Source organism: Muscardinus avellanarius (genome assembly GCF_963383645.1).
Source record: "Muscardinus avellanarius genome assembly, chromosome: X".
Taxonomy (NCBI): domain Eukaryota; kingdom Metazoa; phylum Chordata; class Mammalia; order Rodentia; family Gliridae; genus Muscardinus; species Muscardinus avellanarius.
This window is the reverse complement of record NC_137792.1, coordinates 38,308,693-38,333,495: the sequence shown is the minus strand read 5'-3', so window position 1 is coordinate 38,333,495 and position 24,803 is coordinate 38,308,693. Positions and strand designations below refer to the sequence as shown.

The 24,803-nt window shown below is 38.1% G+C and overlaps 1 protein-coding gene across 16 annotated transcripts in view; it reads right to left on the bottom strand.

Moving 5' to 3' along the window:
• The window catches only part of KDM6A (lysine demethylase 6A), a gene marked incomplete at both ends in the record, with an annotated part of 215,479 nt that overhangs the window by 108,500 nt on the left and 82,176 nt on the right, over positions 1-24,803 (bottom strand). The gene's annotated exons all lie outside the window — the stretch shown is intronic.

The window sequence follows — 24,803 nt, the reverse complement described above, 5'->3', positions numbered from 1 at the left end:
AAAAGAAATAAACCAAGCCCGGAGAGTATAAACAAATTGCTTTTATCAAATACTCAAGAAACAGTTACAATTATACTTAGTACCTAGAAAACAGGAGATGGAAGCATTCCAAACATATAAGATGTTTACAATATTGATAACAGAAGAAACAAAGTTATCACTAATTATAAAAGTAGGATAGTCTATACAGAAAAGCCAAAGTACATGGTCAAATTAAGAAAAATTAGTATAGTTGTTTGATAAGTGACTTAATACAAAAATAAACTATACTTCTAAATAAAAGCAGAGATTAAACATGACCTTTAAATGGCATTCATAATGTCAACAAGATATACCAAAAAACTGTAAGATGCATAGAAACTTTATGAAAAATTATAAAACCTTGAGAAAAGACATTAATCTCTGTGATATGGCAGTTTAAAAAGAAAGCACAAATTGATGCAATTAGAATCAAATCTCTAAGCCGGGCGTGGTGGTGCACGCTTGTAATCACTGCGCTTGGGAGGCTGAGACAGGAGGATTGCATGGTTCGAAGCCAGCCTCAGCTATTTAGTGAGGCTTTCAGCAACTTAGTGAGACCCTGTTTCCAAATAAAATATAAAAAAGGTCTGGGAGTATAGCCCGGAGTTGTAGAAAGCCTCTGGGTTCCACCCCCAGTACCACCAAAAAAAAAAAAAAAAAATCAAATCTCTAGAAGTCATTAAGTTTTATTCTGGCTCTGATTTCCTGTACTATAGTATTTGACTAGATACTGAACAAATAATGAGATAAATCTAAGATTCCAAATCTGTGCTATTTCAAACCCACATACAATAGGGCCCTTTGTCTTCTTTTCCTCACCTTGAGTCCTATACCAGGCTCTAAACCCAGAATCCACAAACTGTGGTCTGCCAAATCCTGTCTTTAAGGCCTGGGAGCTAAAAATATTTACACAAATGATTGCCTAAGAACGTATAATAGCTGAGTTTGCCTACTGGACCATAAAACTTAAAATTTTATTTGCTAGTCTACGTTATTTAAAAAAAAAAAAAACAACTTTGCAGACCTTTGCCCCAGATTAAGAACTTGTATTCCTTGCATGTGCTAACTCAGTTCTTTTCTTAGAAGGCCTTTCCAGGTTTAATATCTGAAAAATACCACTAAGCTTGCCCTCAAATTTCATTGTCTATGTGGAATTTTTTCTAATCCTTACAGACACCTTCCCATACCCCCTACATAAAGAAACATATTTCTGCCTCTCTCCTAACCCTCAATACCTCCAATGTTTCACTTAACAAAAATTGACCATGTCTGTTTTTGTCTCCCTCACAAAAACATGGGAAGGCAAGAGCTATCTCATTAATCTGTGTATTGCCAACAAAGTCCTTGTCAATAAGTGTAAAAGTCAGTTAGTGACTGGCATAAATAGTGTGATGGAAAAAGTCACCTAACAGTCAAAAGATGAGCACAGAAAACACTGGCTTGTCCACCACCCATCTTTGTTGACCTGGGGGCTTCCCTCACCATCTGAATGCAAGGTATCTAGTCCATAAAGTTAAGGGTTTCAGAAAATGATTAATACAATATATTATTTCTAAAATTATAAAATTTAGAATCTAACTTTTATTCTGAAAAAAAATGCTGCTTTAAATTTTTCCTAGATTTTTTAAAAAATCTCATTCCCTTGGTCTCCCAGATCTTTCTAGGCACAAAGGAGTTTTAAGCCCCATACCCAGGTTAACTTATGCATTAAGCATGTGCCTTCCCTTCAAGTGTGAATTATTTTCATGTTACAATGCACCTAAACACTGTTATATTTAAATACTCAATATATGTCTAAATTTAAAGCATGAATTTGAACTAGAAAAACTTAAATATTTTCATTATAATAATTGTGCCCAGCCGAACGTGGTGGCTCATGCTTATAATCCCTGCACTTAGGAGGCAGAGACAGGAGGATCGCACAGGTTCGAAGCCAGCCTCAGCTACTTAGTGAGGCGCTCAGCAACTTAGTGAGACCCTGTTTCCAAATACAATATAAAATAGGTCTGGGAGTATAGCCTGGAGGAAGAAAGCCTCTGGTTTCCACCCTCAGGACTACTACTACTACTAATACTACTACTACTATTACTACTACTAGTACTAGTACTACTACTACTACTACTACTAATAATAATAATAATAATAATAATTCTGCCCACATCTCAGCCCCACTGACATTAATCTATAATCCCACATCATTGTATGATTAACAAAAATTTAACCGTATAAGGGAAAACCTTATTAATCAGATCTAATTGAGTGAAAAACGGCCATAGCAAATTTCACAGCTGACTTTAAAAAAAAATTTACAAATTTCAAGCATGTACTTAATCAGACAGTAAAATAGATTTAGACCTTTCTAGTGAGTTTGTTTCAAGGACAATACTGTTTATAATTAACATATCAAAAACATGTTCAATAATCTCTACAAGGTTTGAGTTCATGAAATACCTGATCCTCTTCAGCAGTGGGGAGTGTCTCAAATTTTAGCCCAACTTTATTAAAGCCATTATTATACCAAAAAAAAAAAAAAAAAAAAGGAAAGGGGAGCTACTAGGGATCAAACCCAGGGGCTTTCTACCTCAGTGAGAACCCTAGCACTTTATTTAAATTTTTTTTATTGTGAAACAAATTCTCACTGAAATACTGAGGCTAACCTCGAACCTGTGATCCTCTGGTCACAGAGGCCCAAGTACTGGAATTACAGGAGACATGATGGTTATCTAAATGAAAAAGATTGTTCTCCACACTTCTATGTTACCATAACATTTAATCAATAGTTCAATTTAAATAGGAACTGCTGCCAACCTTTTCTCTTTCCTTAAATTCAAGTGGAGGAAAAAATAAGGGAAAAATGACAGGTTTTATTTAAAGTTTACAATTATAAATAAACGTATATTACAAGTTACTCAAAAAACTTGCACAAGATAAAAATCATCAGTAGATGTCAGCATGTCTTGGCATTTAAACTTCTATTTGTATACTGAAATACATGCCAGCAATAATAATGTGCATACATTTTGTATCCCTATCTTTCTACTTAATACCATAAACCATAATAGCATTTTTTTTCTTTTTTTTTTTTTGGTGGTACTGGGGTTCCTGGAAGCCCTTCTACCTCTGGGCTACACTCCCAGACCCATTTTTACATTTTTTTATTTGGAAACAGAGTCTCCTAAGCCAGCGCGTGCGGCTGACTTCGAACCTGTGCAATCTTCCTGTCTCTGACTCCCAAGCGCGGGGATTACAAGCATGCGCCACTACGCCCGGCCCCATAATAGCAATTTTTAAATTTCTCTTAGTCACAAATGTATTTAGGTTTTGTTATTTTTTTTTTATTATTGTGCCCTATTTCTACAGGGTATGTGGAACAAATCAGTACAGTTTACTTATTACTAGCTTTATTTAGAGAAAGGTATTTATTATAATAATTAATAAACATGATAAAATAAGTCATGAGAAGATTGGGATATATTTACCATTTCAGAAATGACTGTGATTTATATTGAACTAGTTAAGAACAAAGTTTTTCAAGAAGTTAAAATTTGAGTAGATGATAAACAAAGACTGATGTTTAAATTATGGATTACAGCTCAAAGATTCTTAATGACCCATTCTGAATTCCCAAAGGTTTTTGGTGGTGTTGTTGTCTGTTTTTGGATGGTGGGGATTGAAACCTAGAAGCTTTCTATCTCTGAGCTACACTCCTAGCCCTTTTTTATTTTTTGAAACAGAAATGCTGAACTGCCTAGGCTGTCTTTTAACCGGAAATGCTCCTGTCCCACACTCCTGAGTGGAAGGAATTACAAGTGTGTGCCAGCATATCAGGCCCCTAAAGAGACTCTAAAAACTACAATCTAATAAGTCAGCTACCAAAATTTTGTGGTTAGGAAAAATGTGACTTAACTCACAAAGTCTTTCTTTACCTACTCAATATAACTATTCATACTACCACTATATAATGTGAATATGCTGTCTGGGAATTTCTGGTGCCATGAGGGGTGCTATAGAACATGATAAATGCATATTAGCATTTTTTTGGGGGGAGCGGTACTGGGGGTGGAACCCAGGGGCATTTTACCTCTGAGCTATGCCCCCAGCCCTATTTTTTATTCTTTATTTTGAAACAGGGTCTCACTGTGTTGCAAAGGGCCTAAGTAGTAGCTGAGGATGTCCTCGAACCTCGATCCTCCTGTCTCAGCCTCCCAAATGGTGGGATTACAAGCATTTGTGCACTACCACACCTGGCTCATTATTAGCTTTTTAAATTCAAGAAGAAAGAAGGTAGGAAAGAAAAAGAAAAGCTAAATAAATAAATAAATATGCAGCTGGGCACAGTAGAATAATCTGAGTATGGTGGCCTATGCTTGCTATCCCAGTACCTGGGAGCCTGAAACACAAGTTCAAGACCAGCCTCAGCAACTTAGAAAGACCCTGTTTCAAAATAAAAATAAAAAGGGCTAATGGTGTAGCTCAGAGGCAGGATATTCCTGAGTTCAATCCCCAATACCAAAACAAACAACAAAAATAGCAAAAACCAAAACCCCTCGAATAATCGTATAAATTCTGTAATATTCTAGTTGTAAGAATTTCAGAAGAAGTTTGGTACAGTGGTGTATACCTGTAATTTAAGCGACTTGGGAGGCCGAGGAAGTATGAGGGTATAATTAGATTTTTTTCTATCAAAGGAAAAGATTGACTTATGCTTCATTTTGTAAAACTGCCATTGTGTAACCTTATGTATGCTTACATTTTTGTAAAGACAGCATTTCCTGGAAATTTTGAGTGTCGACCCCTCTGAGCCAATGGCTTAAAGATTGTGAGGCTATGTTCCCACCAATAGGAGCATAGCACACAAATCCGCAATGAAAATAAAATAACCAGCACTTTTCCATTATGCTGTTCCTGTGTGCCTGACTTACTGGTGACAGAATCTTTATGCAAAAAATAAAATTCGCCTTGCTGAGCTACTTTCAAATATGATTCTTTACAATAGCACAGAAATCTTTTTATTTATTTTTTTATTTTATTTATTTGTGTGTGTGTGTGTGAGAGAGAGAGAGAGAGAGAGAGAGAGAGAGAGAGAGAGAGAGAGAGACAGACAGACAGACAGACAGACAGACAGACAGACAGACAGACAGACCGACCGACCAGGGATGGAACCCAGGGGCGTTCTACCTCCAAGCTACATCCCCAGCCCTATTTTTTATTCTTTATTTTGAAACAGGGTCTCACTGACTTGCAAAGGGCCTCACTAAAGTAGCTGAGGCTGCCCTCGAATCACAATCCTCCTATTTCAGCCTCCTGAATGCTGAGATTACAAGCATGTGCCAGAAGCAAGAGGATCGCAGGTTCCAAGTCAGACTGGGTAACTCTATGGAGACCCTATCTCAATTTTTTTATCTTGGTGGTAGAGTTCCTCTGGGTTGTCTCCAGTGTTAAAGAAGAAAAAAAATAACTTAAAATGAAAAACCAAGATTTTATTATTTGGGGAATTACTTTAAAACTATAGATAAGAGATTTGAAGAGACAGATACAACTAAAAATTGGGGGAGATAATTATATCACATTTCAAAAATCAACCCTGTTTTCATTCTTCATTTATGATTCATCCTACCTGTGAATAACACAAAAGTTATTAATTTTATCACTGTTTTCCACAGACCACTGAGCATGTTCACTAGATAAATACTTTCAGGATCACACATAGTACTCTTGCATCATTTACTGATGCTTAGAAAAGAAAAATTCAAATTGCCAGCATTAATGTATTTAAATAATAGTACCAGGTACAAGGTCTTGAGACCTGTGAAACCAGCAACCCCAACGTTCAGGCCCAAATCACACCTAATTGACTGCCCATATTAACATCATTTTGCTATTTCTATGTCTTCATTAGCCTTATTTTACTTTTCCCTAAATGTATATAGCTCAGGCCCTAGGTTTGTTAGTTAAAATAGGAGCCATCAATTCTCTTTAATGGAAATGCATCAACCGCTTGTAGCCCTTACCTCAATTTCCTTTCCCTGAAGTTTTCACCAATTCTGGACTGTTAAGTTGAGATTTTTACACAATAAAATCCCCACATTGAAAGACCTGCCTTAAGCCAAACTCAATTCTCAACTGATTCTGACATTACTTTTCCCACTGTGAAATGCAGACAATACTTTGCAGAAATGGTATTCTCCCACATCATTGTAAACAATAAACTCAAGAGTTATAGTCACGGTATTTGAGAAGTCAGTTTTAATAACTAGAAGAATTTCAAATTACCTGTTAAGAACTCTGCAACCCACATGTGTTGGTGCATGCTTCTGATCCCAGCATTTGGGAGGCTGAGACAGGAGGATCACAGTTTGCAGCCAGCCTCAGCTACTTAGTGAGGCCCTTTGCAACTCAGTGAGGCCATGTTCCAAAATAAAGAATAAAAAATAGGCCTGAAGGTGGAGCTCAGAGTTGGAATGTCCCTGGGTTCCACCCCCAGTATCGCGCCAAAAAAAAAAGAACTTCGCACACTATAATAAATTAGTCAGATGGCTATTTAATATTCTATATTTTAGGTATTCAAAAGTAAACTTACACAGGAGCACGCCAGACCCCTGGAGAAACTGGGGCCCGGTCGCAAGGCCCTGGGTCCGGGGCGGGGGTCAGGCGGGGCACGCTGGACCCCCTGAGAAACCGGGCCAGATCGCAGGACTCTCGGCCCCGGGCGGGACCGCACAGAGCACACCAGACCCCTGGAGAAAAGGGGCCCAGTTGCAAGGCCCTGGGCCCTGGGCGGGAGTGAGGCAGGGCACGCCAGACCCCTGGAAGAACCCGGGCCCAGCCTGGACGGAGTCATGCGGAGCACGCTGCATCCCAGGGGAAAACGGAACGGGGTCACAATGCTACTGAGTGCCTGATCCCACAACCTCCTCAAACCACACATACTGTCTTTTCTTATTTTAAAAAAAAAAAAAAAAAAAAAAGGAAAAGGGAAAAAAAATATTGGAGAGGGATCAAGAAGGCCGCGGCAGATGCCAGGATACTGGAGATGCAGACATAACTTATCCAAATGAACTGGAACTTTTGGAAAAATTCCCTGCGAAGGAGGACTGCTTCTTCTCTACATTCTTAAAAATCTTTGACATCACCTGTAAGGAGAGAGTTTAGCGGAGAACTAGGAGGAAGGCGATGTTGGAAGCGGTCTCCGTGATGGCAGTGGAGATTTGTATTCAGGAGAGGCAGAAATCTGATCCTACCAACCTTATTTTTTGGAAAAATTACACCAAACGTTGAATGCTACTGTCGCACATGCTTAGGAACACGGGACAACATTCAGAGTGTAAAAAGAGCATGGGAAAGATTTGAAATGGTGAAGGCAGGAGCAATGGCAGTGGCCAGTACTCAGGGGAGGCAGAGACCTGATGCATTACACCTGGAACTTTTGAAGTAATAACCCCAGAGGAAGAATGCTACCACCACGCACCCTCGAGAACATGGGACAAATGACTGGGCGAAGAGGGTGCTCAGATTGGAGCCTGCCAAGGGGTTAGGCCAGTGTCGGGGCCAGCGAGACCGGGACTGGAGCCTGCCGTGAGGCAAGGCCGGGATCGGAGCCTGCCGAGGGGTTAGGCCGGTGCCAGGGCCAGCAGCCAGCATCGGAGCCTGCCGTGAGGCAAGGCCGGTGTGGGGGCCACCGAGGCTAGAATCGGGGCCTCCCATGAGGCAAGGCCGCTGCTTGAGCCAGCGAGGTCTGGATCAGTCCACCAGGTAGCCAGGCCACTACTGGGGCCGCCAAGGGTGGGATCAGTACTTGCAACCTGGCATGCATGGAGAAATATCGCAGAAAATAAAAACCAGATGCTTCCGCTAATCAACAAGAACTAGGAGGAAAGGGGCAACAGGAAGAAATCGAGTTATAGAAAGGGCCCTATAGCAAAGCAATTAAGGTGACCAATCAGAGAGTATGGAATAGGGGAAGATGGAGCCTCTTTAAAACACAGGAGGTACATAAACAAATGTATCAAAGTTAATCACCAAACAAGTATGGGATCAAGGGAGGGGGAGGGGATGGGATGGGAGTGGATGAGGGCTAATTGCATGATGTGTGCTTGTATATCCTCTCAAGTCTTGTGTTCCAATGTGATATATGATTACAATGCACCAAAAAAAATTAAAAAAATAAACTTATATAAACTTGTTATTTCAAATATCTTAAAGCAAACATCCCCCTCACCATGGAACTGATGAATCCAGGACCATTCTATCTCAGGCCTATTTTTTATTCTTTATTTTGAAACAGGATGTCACTAAGTTGCTAAGGGCCTATTTGCTGAGGCTAGCCATAAACCTGCCTCAGTCTCCAAAGTACTATGATTACAAGTGTGCATCACTATACTTGGCTTTAAATATTTTAATAATAAATTTTACAATAAGCTTTCCTTTTTATAAGTAAGAATACAGGAGAGTTCTGTCTCTAGCAACGGGTGACTTTTTCCAGGCTTAAAACCCAACATCTTTTTCTAACCAAGTATTTAAAGCATTGAGAAGCTGATCTGCGAACATTTCTCCCTGCCTCTCCTATTCCTGACCAAGAATAAACCTTCTTTCACTCCTCAATTGGCATTCCATCTTATTGGTTTCACAATCCCAAGATGGAAAAAGGACCCAGGGTGGGGTTTAAAAAAAAAGAGTAACAGGACCATTCATCTGCAAAAGCCATCACTACATTCAAAAGCAGCAACCAAAAATACTAAAAAGCTAAGTAAGAATGAGAAGCAACAGGAACACTCATGAGAATGAAAACTAAAATAACCATTTTTACTACTTGCAAATATTTACTAAAACTAAACACATACATTTATCCTATGACCTGACAATTCTACTCCTTGGTATATACTAAACAGAAAGGTATACACCAAGAGCTATACAAGAAGATTCATAGCAGCAATTCTTGTAACTGCCAAACCTCATTAAAAACCAATCATCCCTAAATAGTACAAATGATAAACCAGTGCATACTCACACAATGAAATATATGGGGAAAAAATCAAACTATTGCAATAGATAACTGCAGGGATGAATCTACCAAATGCAGTACTGGGTAAAAAAGATACAAATTTTTAAATATCTGGCATGATTACATTTTTATACAGTTTAAAAGCAGCCAAAGTGGACATAATGTTATCACACTACTGATTCCAATGAAGGCTATGTAAGAAATTACTAGAAGAGACTCCTGAAGGTAATAACTACATTTTTTCATAAAAGCTATAAACTTTGCCCATAATATAAAGCAGCTAGCTAAAGTCTCTCAAGAGCAAATGACAGAAGACGATTCAATAAGGAGATAAGGTAGGCTAAAATATGCCGTAAAAGAAATCCATATCCCAATTCATAGCACTAAAATTATTTATCTTGACATGTTAAAAGAAAAACCTGCATCTATATTTAAGTTAAGGATATTTCAAGGGAAAATAATCCTGAATAATCTAGACAGAACCAGTGTAATCATGAGGATCCTTATTAAAGGGAGGCAAGAAAGTCAAAGGCCAAAGAAAGCAATGTGAAGATAGAGAAAGAGGACAAAAGGCAATGTGACATGAACCACTGAACCAAAGGAATGAGCCCAAGTTTGGCCTCTAGAAACTAAGAAAGCCAAAGAGACAAATTCTCTCCTAGAGTCTACATAAGGAACCAACCCTACCAACACCTTATTTTACTTCCATGGGACTCACTTTAGACTCTGGCCTCCAAAACGTTGAGACAATAATTATATGTTGTTATAGTCACTAAATTCGTGGTAAATTGTTAAAGTAGTAAGGAGAAACCAACAATGAAGGCCAAGCTGGTAGAAGGAAAGTATTAAGCAAGATCCTGTTTTCAAGGCTATAAACCTGAGGCCACGTATAACATACATGGGCAGTGGGTCACTAGTATGAACCACTTTTTATGATTCAGAAAATCAGATTAGTGCCAGGAAAAATCACAACCTGCTTAAAAAAGGGAAAATCACAGAAAGATAAGTGCCGGAGAGGGAAAACATACATTCTGTCCACCCACATGTCTCATTGTCTCCTCTCTGTGAATTAAAGATTCAAAATAGCCAAGCACAGCAGAGCAAGCCTTATCACAACTACTTAGAAGTCCAGGACAGGAAGATGGAGAGTCTGAGGCCAGCCTAGGCCTCAACATGGCAAAACTGTCTCAAAACAGCAAACAAACAAACATACAAAAGGCTCAGGACATTTAAGCTAAAGAAAGAAAGACCTAAATTGATATACATAAGCTGGCACCAGAAGAAACTGAGTACACATTAAAAAAAAATAACTAACAGAAGAGAAAAAAAATCACTCACTGAAAGAAAATAACACAATTGACAGCTACCACAATTTTCATGATGTCCGGTACACGATAAAAAAATTACACAACAAAGAACCAGAAAAAGAAAAGGTATTTTCAAGGGGTGGGAGGATATGAATATCAATTGGGACCAAACATAAAATTTTAAATAAAGCCAGGTGTGGTGGCACCTACATGTAATTCTAGTAAAAGAGAGTGTGAGGGAAGAGGATTGTAATTCAAAACCAGCCTTAGCAACTTATTGAGACCCTGGTTCCACAATAAAAAATAAAATAAAAAAAAATAGAGCACTAAAGGTATAACCGGGAGGTAGAATGCCCCTGGGTTCCATCTGCAGTTCACACACACACACACACACACACACACACACACACACACACACACAAGCTCAATGACAGAGTGCTTGCCTAGCATGTGTAAGGCCCAAGTTTAGTTTTAGAGGGAGGGGAAATAAAAGATTCCTCAAATTTGAGGCAGACTGAGGACAAAATAAATATGAAGACTACGCAGAGGTATATCACGATCAAACTATTATTAAGATAAAAAGCAAATCTTAAAAGGAGCAGGACAATAATAAACTATCGAAAGGGAAATGAGTGGTACAATTAAGAGTTAATTTCTCATCATAAAATATGGAAGCAAAAAGGGGACAGAACAACTGGGTGTGGGGGCACATACCTGTAACCTGAATACTTGGAAGGTTTAGACAGGAAGGTCACAGGTTCAAGACCAGCCTCAGCAAATCAGTGAGACCCTGTTACAAAATAAAATAAGGCTGAGCATGAAGCTCAGAAGCAGACAGCTCCTGGGTTCAATTCCCAGTACCACTTGGATGGGGTGAAGAGGCAGAGCAGAACATCACTTAAAAAAGAAAAAATTAAGCCAGGCATGGTGGCACAGGCTTGTAATCCCAGCATTTGGGAGGCTGAGACAGAAGGATCGTGGTTCACAAACAACCTCAGCTACTTAGTGAGGCCCTTTGCAAGTCAGAGAGACCCTGTTTCAAAATAAAGAATAAAAAATAGGGCTAGGGATGTGGCTCTGAGGTAGAAAAAATGCCTCTGGGTTCCATCCCCAGTACTGGAAAAAAAAATTTTTTTAAATTATCTCAAAATCTCTAACAAAAACAAACTTCAAAAGCAAGATCAAAACATATTCTCATGTGAAAGAACTATAAAAATTCAAATTTATCTCTACAAAGCCTTTATTATAAAAATGCCAACTGAGCCCGACATGGTGGCTCAGGCTTTGAATCCCAGCATTCAGGAGGTTGAGACAGGAGGATTGAGGTTCACAGACAGCCTCAGCAACTCAGTGAGACCCTGTTTCAAAATAAAGAATAAAAAATAGAACTGGGGGTGTAGCTCGGAGGTAGAATGCCCCTGGGTTCCACCCTCGATACCACAAAAAAAAAAAAAAAGAAAGAAAAAAATGCCAACTGAAATGCTTAAAAATCTTTAAAGTGAATTTATTTATTTATTTATTTACTTATTTATTTATTTATTTATGGTGGTACTGGGGTTCCTAGAAGCCCATCTACCTCTGGGCTACAGTCCCAGACCTATTTTATATTTTTGAAACAGGGTCTCTTACACCAGCGCGGCTGGCTTCAAACCTGCGCAATCCTCCTATCTCCGCCTCCCAAGCGCGGGGATGACAAGCATGCGCCACCACGCCCGGCAGCCTTATTTTATTTTGAAACAGGGTCTCACTGAATTACTGAGGCTGGTCTTGAACCTGTGACCTTCCTGTCTAAACCTCCCAACTACTCAGGTTATAGGTATGTGCCACCACAGCCTAAAAAGCACTAAAAAGAAACGTTTCACAAAAAGTAACAAAACTAATGAATACCTGGGTCAATACAAACAAGAAGTAGTACTTTATAATATCTGGGCCTTGGAATTACTTTGTTTTGAACAGGCCTATAAATTAAATAATATCATTTTGTAGAGTTGGTAAGGTAGGCATAATACATATAACAACTATCACATAAGGACAGGCAACATATGGCTCTATACAACTTCCAAGTTTCTTCATTTTGTATGAATTGGTACAATATTAACTGTGAGCAGATTGTAAAAAATTAAGATGTACCATAAACCCTAGAAACACCACTAAACAAATAATGAAGAATAGCTGAAGAAGCCAGTAGGAAAAGTAAAGTGACACTTTATAATACACTGAATTTCCAAAAGGAGAAGAGTCGATAAAGAATATAAAATGAAGAAGCTGAAAGGAAAAACACAAGAGGAAAATTATATGAAAGGCAAAAACAAAACTAGATCAATGATTACATTAACTTTCAAAAGCTACACACTGCTAGTGAGGAGGTAAAAAGGAAGTAGGCAGATAGGGAAGAGGCCTCAGTAGAAAAAACTCAATTTCCTGAGGGGCAACGAATACTAATTAACTTCCAAGGCTCCTAAAAGAGACTAGCTCTTCCAAGGTTCAGAGATAAGAATGAACAAAGCTTCACAAAACCATCTGTTTATTAATCAACAAACCCAGGAGACATCACTGGAGCAAGTCTGACACTTCTACTGAAAGGAGACCCCTCAAAGGACATGCAAATACCCTATGCAAATTTTAAGAACTGCTTCCCAGACTCCAACCAACAGAGGACATGCATACATATATAAACCCCTACAGCAGTCACCAGGACAGTTACCCACTCTGGGAGCCCCTCCCCATTGGGGAGCTTCTCTCTCTCTTGCAGGTCGCGTTAGCTTTGAGAAAAGGTGAAGTGCAATTGAAGGCACGTGGCCCGGGCTACACGTGGGTAGTGACCTGAAGGCCTCTGGTGGACATCTAGACCAACCAGGGCCCCTAGGGATGACCTTTTTTTCTTCGTTTCTGGCAGATCGCATGGACTTTGGGAGAAAGTAGCTTGCAACTGAAGGCACTTCGCCCAGGCTACACTCAGGTAGTGACCTGAAGGCAGCTGCTGGACACCAGATCCCCAATAGCCCTTAGAAGTGTTCTGCCACTTTCCCTATTCCTTTCTGGCAGATTGTGTGGACTTTGAGAGAAAGCAGCTTGCAACTGAAGGCGCTTGGCCCGGGCCACACTCCGGTAGTGACCTGAAGGCAGCTGCTGGACACCAGAATCCCGATAGCCCTTAGAGGTGTTCGGCCACGCTTCCCTATTCCCTGCTGCTTCCAATAAACCTTTTACTTCCTTCCTGGGGTCTGCGGGTACCATTCTTCGCTCACCACAGACAAGAATCCAGTAAGGAAATGCCCGAGTTTCTTCTCAAGAAACTCTGTTTCATCTTAAGGAAACGCCATGTTTCTTCTCAAGAAACCCCGTTTCACTAGTAAAAGGCAAAGACCTGGTTTAAAAATATTATCAACTAACAAAAAACTATTATCAACTACCTTTATCTACTATTTATAGAACAACCTGATCAAATACAAATTATCTCTAGGCTTTTATTTAACTCCAATGGTTTATATATCTGCCTCTGGAACAGTAATACACTGTTTCAATTATTGTAGCTTTATATGGTTTGAAATCAGAAAATACACATCTTCTAGCTTTGTTCTTCTTCGAGATTGTTTTGGGTATCTAGAGTCCATATTCCATATCAGGATAGATTTTTTCTGAAAAATAAATAAATGAATGTATGATAGTTTCCCCTAAAAAAAAAAAAAAAGAAAGAAAGAACTATTCTCTGGTAAGAAAGAAAGCAAAAAGAAATAATTGAAATGTTATCTTTAAGTCATCAAAAGCTTGGTATCAGACAAATGAAATTGTTATGTGAGATTATCATCATTAATATTGGATAAATTGCTATAAAACTAGATGTCAACCACTAAGCCAAGTATGGGAAGGAGGGATGGGGAGGGAACGGGGTGGGGATCGGGTAGGGGCTAACTGGGTGATATGTGCATGTTATGTCTACAAAAGTATTTTCTTTATACCATTATGATGTATGAATACATTGCACCAATAAAAAATAAATTTAAAAGAATAAAAAAATAAAAGCCAACAATATAAAAAAGGTTAATACTTCTAAATGGGTTTTATCCAAAAATCATTTGAAAAAATAAATCAAGTAAAATAAAACTCATCATAAAACACATTAAAAAGAAAATTCATGGGATTCCAATAGATTGATAATAATTTTACAAAAGTGTGTATGCATTTGTAATGCTGTGATATATATTTGGTCTTCATTCCCTTTCTGGAGAGAAAACTCCTAAAACCCTTGGAATTTCCAAAATAATTAAAGTGTCTTTTGCATGCTAAGGAGATGACTGGTTGCTGGCCACAAAAAAGACCAGGGCATGATTAGAGGGTTAGGACTTTTAAGTTCTTCAATACCTAAATGCAGGGGAGGGAAGAGGGATAGATAGATAAATCACAAATGGCCAGTGCTTTAGTCAATCATGTTTATGTACTGAATCTTTCACAAAAACCCCTACAGATAGTCTCTAGATAGCTGAACACCTGGAGGTTCCTGCAGAATAGTACATCAAGAAGGGCATGGAAGCTCCAAATCTCCTCCTGCATAACCTCACCTTATTCATGTCTTCATCTGTATCCTTTGTAATATTGTTTATAACAAACCCATAAATATAACTAAGCATTTCCAAGTTTTGTGAGCTGCTTCTAGCCAATTAATAAAACCTAAGGAAGTGATGAAGAGAATCCCAATTTACAGACTCTTGTCTGTGGGAATGAGCCACCACTGTCATCTACAGGTAGATGGTGTCAGAATTGAAACTGAATTCGAAGTTCAATTCTATTTCAATTGGTTGTTTCCTGTAAAACTGATTGCTTGCTTTGTGTGAGAATGGCAGCAGGGCAAACATTAGGTAACAGAAACATTCTGCATTGTGAGAGTGTAAGAGAAAACAAGGGAGCACATCTTCAGACCATTCATTATAAAAACATCAAGGGGGACAGGAGAAGATACCTTGAAGTATCCTAGTAAAAGATACTAGACATCAATCTAAATCTACAACAACACTACAGCTAACAACAAATTCAAAGGTGGAAATTTACTCTTTTAACACAAAGGTCCCTGCAAAGGACCTCACTAAGTAGCTGAGGCTGGCTGCGAACCACAATCCTCCTGTCTCAGCCTCTCGAATGCTGGGGAAGTCGGGCATGGTGGTGCATATTTATAATTTATAAGATAAAAGAATTCTAGGCCAAGTATGCAATAATTAGTTGTATTCCTATATGAAAGCAATGAAGAATTAGAAATAAAATTTTAAAATCACTCCAATCACAGTAATATAAAAATATAAATAAATGTAATAAAAATGTATGATGAAAATTACAAAGTATTGCTGTGGGGGGAAAAAATGGAAAGATCTCCCATGTTCATAAATTGGAAGAATTAGTATTGCTAAAATATCCACACAACTCAATGCAAACTTCATCAAAATGCCAATGACATTCTTCATTATACTAGGGGAGAAAAATCCTATAATTCATATGGAAACACAAAAGACTCTGAGTTACTAATGTGATCCAATGGAAAATAACAAAACTGGAGGCATCACAATATCTGATTTCAAGACATACTACATAGTCATAGTAACCAAAACAACATGGCATAAAAAGACACACAAATCAGAGGAATCAAACACCAGAAACAAACTAACACATCTAGGGCCAACAGATTTTCATAAACGTGCGAAGAACACTCGTGGAAAAAGGAGTCTTTTCAATAATGCTGGGGAAATTGCATACCCACAAGGAGAAGAATGAAGCTAGACTCTTATCTCTCACCACAAAAATCAACTCACAATAACAGATCAAAGATCTAAATGTAAGACCTGAAACTACTAGAAGGAAGCATAGGGGAAACTCTAGTATAAGCAATGAATTTTTTGGACAAGACACCAAAAGTTAAGGAAAAAAAAAACAAAACTAGACAAACGACATTAAATCAAACTAAAAGAGTTTCTGTAGAACAAAGGAATTCAAAAAGTAATGAGACAACCTACAGATTGAGAAAACAGTTGGCATATGCCAACTATTAATCTGACAAATGATTCATACCCAAAATACATAAAGAACTCGAAAAATCAATCAAGTTGAAAAATGGGCAAATTATCTAAACATACACTTGTTGGAAGATAAAATACAAATGGCCAACAAATATGTGAAAAAATACTCAATATCATTAACTCTCAGGGAAATGAAAATCAAAACAACAATGACCTATTATCTCATCCTAGTTAGAATGGCCATTATCATTCATAAATAAATTACAAATGCTGCCAATGACATAGAGAAGAAGGAAATTTATATACTATTGTTAGGAATATAAATTAATGTAGCCATTAAGGAGAAAAGCATGGACAAAAACTAAAACTAAAAATAGATTAGCATACTACATAGATATCTGTACTTCCATATTCACTGTGGTATTATGCACAATGGCTAAACTACAGAATCAACCTGCATGCCTGTCAAACATGGATAAAGAAAAGGTGGTGGGTATGGGTGTATATAAACACACACACATACAGACAGATACAACATGTAATACTGAGCCAATATTGAGCCATAAAAAATCCTATTCTTTGCAGCAAAATAAATTTGACTGGGTGACATTATACTAAGTAAAATAAACCAGACACAGAAAGACAAATACATGTTCTATCTCATTATGTGAAAGATTAAAAAAAAGGTACCTTGAATATAGAATGTTGATTACTAGAGATAGAAAAGAAGACTAGGGTGGTTAACAGGAAACTAGAGAACAGGCACCAAAATATAATTAAGTTCTGGTGTTATGCTGCAAGAAAGGGATAACTATAGTTCATAATAATTTGTTACACATTTTACAAAGATCTAAAAGAGAGGAGCTTGAATCCAAACATAAAGGATAAGGATGGTAAGGAGAGGAAAATGCTAATTCTCCTAATTTCCTCAGTACACATTGTATGCATGACTTGCAAAATCACTGAACTCCATTAATAGGTACAGCCAATATGCTAATGAAAACAAAATTTTTTCAAAATAATATAACAGACCAATATACAAGAATTATAGCTCTAGAACATCTAGAAAAAGAGAGATAGAAAACTTTATGATCTTGGAGTAGGCAACGATTTCCAAACACAAAAAGCACAAGCTGTGAAAGAAAAAGTTAATTGAACTCCTTTCAAATGCTGAACATCTGTATGAGATACAATATAAAATGGCAAACCATGGACTATAAGGAAATATTTCAAAACCATTTACCCAACAAAGGACTTTCACGCAGAGTGCTTAAAGAACATGTGTAACTCAAAGACCAAAATTTTTTTAAATGGATGAACTATGGAAATAGAAAATTAACAAAAGAAGGTATACAAAAGGCTAGTAACACAGGAAAGATGAACATCACTAATCACCAAGTACAAATAAAAGCAAAATGAGAAGTCAATACTTACAACATACCCAAATGGCTTATATTAAAAAGACTGACAAAGCCAGAAATGGTGGTGTACACTTGTAATCCCTGTACTTGGGAGGCTGAGCAGGAGGATCACAGATTTAAAGACAGCCTCAGCAACCTACTAAGTAGCAAGACCCTGTTTCAAAACAAAAATAAAAGAGACTGGGGGTATATTGCTCCTGAGTTCCATTCCAGTACCACAAAAAAGGAAATAATTAAAGACTGAACACATTAAGCACTAAAAAATATGTGAAACATTTAAACGTCTCATTCATTACTGGTTGGAATATGAGATGGCACAAATGGTACAACTACTTTGAAAATAATTTGTCAATCAAAACATCAATTGCAATATTACTCAACATTCCAAAATTGAGGCATATAAATACCAAGAGTAATTAAATACTATGTATACACAAAACCAAAATAATGTGCTTAGATTTTTATTCATATTAATCAGAAGCTGATAATCCCAATCGGTATTAACTGATAAATGGGAAAATTGTGGCATATGCATTCTATGAAATAAGACCTAACAATGAAAAGGAACAGAGTAATGATACATGCAACAACATGTATGAATCTCAACAAAAGCCAAGTAAAAGGCATCAACAACAAAGAATATATGCTGTGTAAATGAGTTACATGAAATTCTAGAAAAGCCAAAGCTAAAGGCATATAAAGTAGATAAACTGTTGCCTAGGACCAGAAATCAAGAGTGAGAGCCAATGTAATGTGGAACTAAGGCAAAACTGAGTGATGAAAATAATCTGTATCTAATTTATCCTAATGGATACATAAGTCTAAACAAAGTTAGCAAACTCTGTTTAAAATAATGTGAATTATTCCTCAAAAAAGCTGAAGGAGAGTTGGGCGTGGTGGTGCATGTTTGTAATCCCAGCATTTGGGAGGATGAGACCAGAGGATTGTGATTCAGTTAGTGGATAGCCTCAGCTTATTAGCGAGGCTCTTGGCAACTCAGTGAGATCCTGTTTCAAAAAGATAAAAAGATTTAAAAATATGGCTGAGGAGGTACAACATCCCTGTACTGCAAAATAAAAAAAAAAATCTAGAGCAGAAAACCCACCAGACTTTTCTTCTTGGAGGGAAGTGAAACAAGTTAATAAGATTTATTTAAAAAATCAAGTAACCAAGGATAGCCAGGAAAATCTCAAAAACAAGAACAATGGGGAAAGGATGCCGCAGCACTATTAATATTAAAACATATGATAAACCACTATAAGTAACATATATAGTGTGGTATTAGTTCATAAAAATGTTAGACTAGTTAATGAGACAGATCACAAAATCCACAAACAAAATTACATATGAATATTTAGTATACAATTAAGGTAATATCTCAAGTCAGTAAAGAAAAAGATACACTTTTTTTTTTTAAGTATACTTTGGGGATAATTAGCCATGTTTTAAAAAAAAAAAAAAGACAACCTTAGAAATTTTCTTCTTTTTTTTTCAGTAGCGGGAATTGAACCCAGGGGCATTCTACCTCCAACCTACACACACCCCCCAGCCCTATTTTTTATTCTTTATTTTGAAACAGGGCCTCACTGAGTTGCAGAGGGCCTCACTAAGTAGCTGAGGCTGTCCGCAAACCGCAATCCTCCTGTCTCAGCTTCCCAAGTACTAGGATTACAAGTGTGTACCACCATAACAGGCTCTTGAAATATTCTTCATTCTACAAATGAAGAATAATGCCCAAATAGATCAGAGTTTTAAATGTTATTTAAAAAAAAACAACATTCAGATACTGAAAGAAAATATGGGTAAAATTCTCTAGTATCTAGAAATAAGAAAAAAACTTGTCATAAGCAGATGCAATATAGAACCCTGGAGAATTTGACTGCACAGAATGCATGGGCCAAAAAAGCAAAGTAAAACAACTCACAAACTAGATAACATTACCTGCAACTTATATCACAGATAGAAGACAAATACACCTATCAAATATATAAATATGGCTACATAAAACAGAGCAAGAAAACAAAGGACCAATAGAAAACTGGGCAAGAGGCCAGATGTGGTGGGGTATGCCTTTAATCCCAGTACTTGGGAGACGTCTCAGCAACATAGGGAGATCCTGTTTTCAAACAACAAAAAAAGCAGGACTGGTGGTATAACTTAGAGGTAGGATGCCCCTGAGTTCAATCCCCTGTGTCACATAAAGAAAAGTAAAAAAGAATGGAAAGGAAGGGAAGTGGGAAGGAGGGAGGGGGAGAAAAGGGAAAGAAAAAATAGACAATACACATGAACAAGTGTTTCAAGGAAAAAAAATAGACCATAAACTATAACTTAAAGTTGGTAAAACTAACCTAACTTCATAAACAATTAAAACTGCACTAAGAAGCCAGACATGGTGGCACAGGCTTGTAATCCTAGTACTTGGGAGGCTGAGAAAGGAGGATCATGCAGGTTCAAAGACAGCCTCAGCTACTTAATGAGGCTCTGAGCAACTCAGTGAGACCCTGTCTCCAAATAAAATATAAAATAGGTCTGAGAGTATAGCTCAAAGGTAGAAAGCCCTGGGGTTCCATTCCCAGTACCACCAAATATATATATTATATTGCACTAAGTACCTGTCAGATAGACCCAAAAAAAAGTTTCTTCTACTGATACAAACTTTCTTGGTTAAGACCAAGAAGAAACAAGCACTCCCATACATTTTTTAAAGAAATGCAAAATTCTTCCATTCCCAAAAGACAAATTCACTAGCCAGGCATGGTAGCACAAGCCTGTAATCCCAGTACTTGGGAATTTGGGGGGGCTAAGACAAGAGGATCAATGGTTCAAGGACAGCAGAAACCACTTAAAGAAAACCTGCTTCAAAATAAAAATTAGGTGGCACTGTATGGTAGGGCTCACCTTTAACAGTAGTACTTGAGAGATTTGAAACAGGAGGATCACCAGTCTCCATAACTTAGCGAGACTCTTAGCGATTAATCGGTTTTAAAATAAAAAAACGGGGCTGGGGATATGGGTGTGGCTTGGAGGTAGAATATCCCTGGGATTCAATATCCAGCATCAAATAAAAACTATTAATATAAATAGAAACTTCCGGGAAGGTGGCAACCGAGAAAAGCAGCACTGACAAGTCCTGCTAATACTCTATTGCCACAAAATCAGTGCTTTACATAGCCAGAAAAAACTATCAGTAGAGAAATAAAAAGTATAAATAAAAGGGACAGAGAAAAGGAAGACTAGAACAACAACTAGAGAGCAAAAAGAAACCAGGCCGCTTTGCGGAGGCGGACGCCACACAGGTGCCATCTTACCTCATAGCACCAGGCTCCACAGAGGAAAAGTTAAACAAGGAGCTGAAGTGAACAGCTGTGGATCAGTCAGTTGTAACTCAGCAGTTCTTTCAGTGCAAAAACCATCTAAAACTTCTAGCGGCCAAGCTCATCACGCTCTCCAGGGATTCAGGGCAGAGCTCAAAACTAGAAAAGAAATACACCAGCCTCACGGCCAAGGGCATGGCAATGGCACCATATTGCCAGCAGCAACGGCGAGTTCACCATACCTGGAGAGCTCCAGACAAGAGAACACCAAAAATGTAAGTGAAATTGCAGCCCCTATAGGAGAAATCCCAGCGCTGAAAACCCAGGGACTAACATTGCCTTTTTTTTTTTTTTTTTTTTTTTTTTTTTTTTTTTTGCGGGTCTGGGGATGGAACCCAGGGGCATTTGACCTCTGAGCTACACCTCCTGGCCTATTTTTTTTATTATTATTCTTTATTTTGAAATCGGGTCTCATTGAGTTGCAGAGGGCCTACTAAGTAGCTGAGGCTGTACGCGAACCATGATCATCTGGTCTCAACATCCCAAATGCTGGGGTTACAAGCGTGCGCCACCACACCTGACTTTATTCTTTATTTTGAAACAGGGTCTCGCTGAGTTGCGGAGGGCCTCACTAAGTAGCTGAGGCTGTCTGCAAACCATGATCCTGTCTCAGCCTCCCAAATGATGGGATTACAAGTGTGCATCTCCACACCCGGCTTCGCACAGCTTTGATAAACTCCATGAGTCTGAGATACCACACCCTAGTCGCAGCTCCTAGTGGGAAAAAACCCAGCCCGGCGCCCCCAATAGTCTCGCACAGCCTTGACTAACTCCCTGGGTCTGAGACTTTGTGATACAACCTAGTAAAGGAGTAGTGGTGACTAAGATTACTACAAACCCCAGAGATCCAGAGCACCATAAGTGAAGTTGTGGTGACCCGGAGAAGAACCCAGAGAAGGCACAAACTTCCAAAATCATGGGAAGGAGGAACAGCAATGGAGCAATGAGCTCCCCAAAACCCGACAACATCAGAACATGATAACACAGAAATTCAGAGATCTCCAAAAGATCAAATCAGGAATATAACTGTAGAAATACAGGACTTTAAAAAATAATTTAGAGAGAGTCTGAAAGAAATAAAGGATACAATCATTGAACTAAAGGCATCAATTCAAACTATAAACAGTCAATTAAACCACATGGAGAAAGAATCTCGCTCCTAGAAGATAACCAATCCAAAAACAAACACTTAGAAAAAAACAATTCAACAGCAGGAATTGAACACTGAAGAAATACGGGCCCATTTTAAGAGAGCTAACCTAAGAATAATCGGAATAGAGGAGGGAAAAGAAGGTAAAACCAAAGGGATCAATAATCTCTTCCAAGAAATAATAGCAGAAAATTTTCCATAGAGCAAGAGGTTGATACACAGGTCCAGGAAATGTACAGAACTCCCTTTAGACAGGATCAGAGAAAAGGTTCCCCACGCCACATAATTGTCAAAATGACCAATGTAGAAGCCAAGGAGAGAATCTTAAAGGCAACAATACAAAAGGCCAAGTGACATTAAAGATAATCCAATTAGAATCACTCCAGACTTCCCAAACCAAGTCATGAAAGCCAGAAGGGCCTGGAGTAACATATTCCAAACTCTGAAAGAAAACAACTTCCAGCCAAAAATTTCCTACTCAGCAAAACTATCTTTAAAATTAGATGGGGAAATAAGAAACTTCATGACAAACAGAAACTGAAGGAATTTATGTCTTCAAAACCAGCCCTAGAGAAAATACTCAAAGAGATTAACTACAAAGAAGAAATAGGTAATAAGTTTTCCCATCCAGCAGACAACTAAGCAAAGAAGAATAAACAGCATTTCATACAAATAAAATCTTAATATGTTAGGAATTAAAAATCATCTTTCAGGGGGAGAGGGCACCAAATATAGTTTAAATGTATACTATTTATGTTCAATAAAAAAATTGTTAAAAGAAAAAAAATCATCTTTCAATAATCACACTGAATGTAAATGGCCTCAACTCCCCAATACAGACAGAAAGTGGCAAAATGGATTAAAAATCAGAATCCATCTATCTGCTGCTTGCAAGAAACACACCTTACAAGTACAGATAGTAACAAACTTAAGGTAAAGGGCTGGATCAAGGTAATCCATGCTAGCGGAACTCGAAGGCAAGCAGGAGTAGCAACTATGATATCAGACAAGTTAGACTTCAAACCCAAACTTATTAGAAGAGACAAAGAAGGTCATATTTTACTGGTAAAAGGAACTCTAGATGAAAAGGGAAACACTATAAAGGAGCAAACAAGACAACCTAAATGAGGGGATGGGAGAGGGGAAGAAGAAAATTCTCTAAAGCACACAATTAATTATATTGTGTTAATTAAACATATCGAAGTCAACCACTAAGCCAAGGATGGGAAGGAGGGATGGGGAGGGAATGGGGTGGGAATTGGGTAGGGGCTAAATGGGCAATGTGTACATGTATGTCCACACAAATTTTTTTACCCCATTATGATGTATGAATACAATACACCAATAAAAAAATTTTAACTCAATAAAAATGCAAAAATAAATAAATAAATAAATAAATAGGGCTGGGGTGTGGCTTGAAGATAGAACAGCCCTGGGTTCAATTCCCAGTACTACTCAAAGAAAAAAAGCCGGGTATGGTGGTACACGCTTGTGATTCCAGCATTTGGGAGGCTGAGACAAGAGGATCGCGGTTCACGGACAGCCTCAGCTACTTAGTGAGGCCCTATGCAACTCAGTGAGACCCGGTTTCAAAATAAAAAGAATAAAAAATAAGGCAGGGGGTGTAGCTCAGGGGTCAAATGCCCCTGGGTTTCCAGACCCAGAAAGAAAGAAAGAAAGAAAGAAAGAAAGAAAGAAAGAAAGAAAGAAAGAAAGAAAGAAAGAAAGAAGAAAAGGAAGAAAGGCAGGCAGGCAGGAAGAAAGGAAGAAAGGAAGAAAGGAAGGAGAGAGGAGGGGGGGAGGAGGGGGGGATGCTACTTTACATCCACTAGAATGACTATCCTTGTTGGGCATGTATATGCATGCTTAAGTAGGGTGGTACATGTCTGTAATCCCAGTACTTGAGAGGCTAATATAGGAAGATCCCGGGTTCAAGGCCAACCTCAGCAATTTAGCAAGCCCCCATCAACTTAGCGTGAGCCTATTTCAAAATAAAAAATCAAAAGGGCTGGGGTGTAGGTTGGGGGTAGAGTCCTCACTAGGTTTAAACAAAGATTTTACCCTGTAACTCAATAATTCCACTCCTGCCTCTCCAAGAGAACTAAAAACATTATTTCCACTTAAAAACTTATATACAGCCAGGGGTGGTGGTGCATGTTTGTAATCCCAGCATTTGGGAGGCTGAGACAAGAGGATCATGGTTGGAGGAGAGCCTCAGCTACTCAATGAGGCCCTTTGCAACTCAGTGAGACCCTGTTTCAAATTAAGGAATAAAAAATAGTGATGGGGGTGTAGCTCAGAGATAGAATTCCCCTGCTTCCATCCCCAGTTCTGTAAAATCAAAACAAAACAAAAAACAAAAACAAAAAAACTTATATACAGATGTTCACTGCAACATTACTGACAATAATCCAAAAAGTATTTAACAGCTCAAATGACCATTAACTAATGAATGAATAATAAATGGGATGTGCTATATTCATAAAATTGTATATTTACTAAGAAATAAAAAAGAATAAAGTATTCA